Consider the following 3,242-nt stretch of genomic DNA (forward strand, 5'->3'; position numbering starts at 1 on the left):
ACATGATCATTATTTAGGGTCGGGTCTGGGTCATGGCGAACTCGACTTCATTTGACCCATGTGCGCCCTAAGGAAAATTAAAAATGGTATATATGTGTTAAATTAATTCCAATATTATGTTATATTAATTATAAAATTATTTTATTTTTAATCACACTTGTTGAATTGGAAAATAGATCAAAGAAGTATTAAATTAGAATTTATGGATGAATTCAAGTTCAAATATGATATCAATTTTTTGGTAACAAGTTTCTTCTTTATAAATAAGTGTATCATAAATAAGTTTTTTTATAAATAAGTTTTTTTATAAATTATTATTAAAGTTTTAAAGGTTGAATTTTCATTCCGTTTGGACTGGTGTAGTTGTGGCTCAAAAATGTTTATGTTTTATCAGATTTAGAGTCGGATTAAGATCTAAAAAATAGACCCAATGTAAATTTAAGATCGAATTTAGGTTACGATAAACTCAATTTTATCCGACCCATATAAACTCCTAAAATACGAAAAGGAATCTCTTACTTGTATAAAATAAAATTTTAAAATTAGCCAAGGAAAGGTACAAAAAAAATGATATCTTTAATTTGAATGATATTTTTTGTAGGTGACATAGAATAAACTATCAACATGATATTTATATATATTGCATTGACTCCATACTCAACTTAAAATAGAGAATATTAATTTCTCTACAATAATAATAAATTTTGATATAACTTCATTAAAATTAAATAGTAAAAATAATAATAATCTAAATCTCCCCTTATCCTTATGTCATTTTGTCTCCCAATACCTAATGTCACTTTTTCTAGAATTAATTTTTTTAATTAAGGTCATAAAAATCCAAGTGAAATTTATTTGAATTAAATATTTAAAAAATGGAAACTTAAACTAAAATTTAATGAGAGATAAATTAGATATAATAAAATAATATATTTATATATAATATATAATTTTTAAAAAATTATATTTTATTATTTTAAAAATTGATCGATCTTTTTTATTATTTTTTATTTTTTATTATTTTTTTAATTGATGTGTGTGATTAAAATTGAATATTTTAATAAAAATATTATATGTATATTAAAATTATTCATTAAAATCAGTATTATATATTTATGTATAAATACATGTGTTGTTTAACTTATTTATATATTTATGAATATATAAAGAGGAGTATACGCATAAAATACGGGAAAGAATTCTAAAAGAACAAATAATAATAATAAAGAGAGAGAATATTCATAAAAGTATCTACTAAAATATTATACAAATAATTAACTCTTGTATAACAATTGTAAATAAGTGAAGTTTGACATGAAATCACATTTTCTAAAAGCTTAATTCTATAGGAATTCGCGGAAGAAGTTGAGGCGAAAATTAAGAAAAATCATGATGAAGATGACTCAATAAATGAGTAGCATTTATAGTTACATAAAGAGAAGCCTACGCATGAAATAGAGTAGGGGTGTACATGGTCCAAACCGGATAATTTTAGAGACTAATTTGGTGTGATTTCATCAGGTTTAGAATCGGACATAAGTCTTAAAAATAGACATGGTCATTATTTAGGGTCGGGTCTGGGTCAAGGCGAACTCGACTTCATTCGACCCATGTGCGTCCTAAGGGAAATTAAAAATGGTATATATATTTTAAATTAATTCCAATATTATGTTATATTAATTATAAACTTATTATTTTATTTTTAATCACACTTGTTAAATTGGAAAATAGATCAAAGAAGTATTAAATTAGAATTTATGAATGAATTCAAGTTCAAATATGATATCAACTTCTTAGTAACAAGTTTTTTCTTTATAAATAAGTGTATCATAAATAAATTTTTTTATAAATAATTTTTTTTATAAATTATTATTAAAGTTTTAAAGGTTCAATTTTCATTCGGTTTGGACCTGTGTAATTGTGACTCAAAAATATTTATGTTTTATCAAGTTTAGAGTCGGATTAAGATCTAAAAAATAGACCCAATGTAAATTTAAGATCGAATTTAGATTAAGATAAATCCAATTTTATCCGACCCATATACACTTCTAAAATAAGAAAAGAAAACCCCAACTTGTATAAAATGAAATTTTAAAATTAGTCAAGAAAAGGTAAAAAAAAAAAAGATATTTTTAATTTAACTGATATTTTTTGTGGGTGACATAGAATAAAGCTATCAACATGGTATTTATATATGTTGCATTAACTCCATACTCAACTTAAAATGGAAAATATTAATTTCTCTACAATAATAATAAATTTTGATATAACTATTAAAATTAAATAGTAAAAATAATAATAATCTAAATCTCCCCTTATTCTTATTCATTTTGTCTCCCAATACCTAATGTCACTTTTTCTAGAATTACTTTTTATAATTAAGGTCATGAAAATCCAAGTGAAATTTATTTGAATTAAATATTTAAAAAATAAAAAAATAAACTAAAATTTAATGAGAGATAAATTAGATATAATAAAATAATATATTTATATATAATATGTAATTTTAAAAAAATTATATTTTATTATTTTAATAATTGATCAATTTTTTTATTATTTATTATTTTTTATTTTTTTAATTGATGTGTGCGATTAAAATTGAATATTTTAATAAAAATATTATATGTTTATTAAAATTATTCACTAGTGTTATATATTTATATATAAATACATGTGTTGTTTAACTTATTTATATATTTATGAATATATAAAGAGGAATATACGCATAAAATACGGGAAAAAATTCTAAAAGAACAAATAATAATAATAAAGAGAGAGAATATTCATAAAATTATCTACTAAAACATTATACAAACAATTAACTCATGTATAACAATTGTAAATAAGTGAAGTTTGACATGAAATTACTTCTCCTAAAAGCTTTATTCTATAAGAATTTGCGGAAGAAGTTGAGGCGAAAATTAAGAAAAATCATGATGAAGATGACACAATAAATGAGTAGCATTTATAACATAAAGAGAAGCCTACGCATGAAATGCTGTAGGGGTGTACATGGTTCGAGCCGGATCATTTTGGGAGCTAATTTGGTATGATTTCATCAGGTTTAGAGTCGGACAAAAGTCTTAAAAATAGACAAGGTCATTATTTAGGGTTGGGTCTGGGTCAAGGCGAACTCGGCTTCATTCGACCCATGTGCTCCCTAAGAAAAAATTAAAAATGGTACGTATGTTTTAATTTAATTCCAATATTATGTTATATTAATTATAAACTTATTATTTTAT

Source organism: Arachis hypogaea, chromosome 4 (assembly GCF_003086295.3).
Source record: "Arachis hypogaea cultivar Tifrunner chromosome 4, arahy.Tifrunner.gnm2.J5K5, whole genome shotgun sequence".
NCBI lineage: Eukaryota > Viridiplantae > Streptophyta > Magnoliopsida > Fabales > Fabaceae > Arachis > Arachis hypogaea.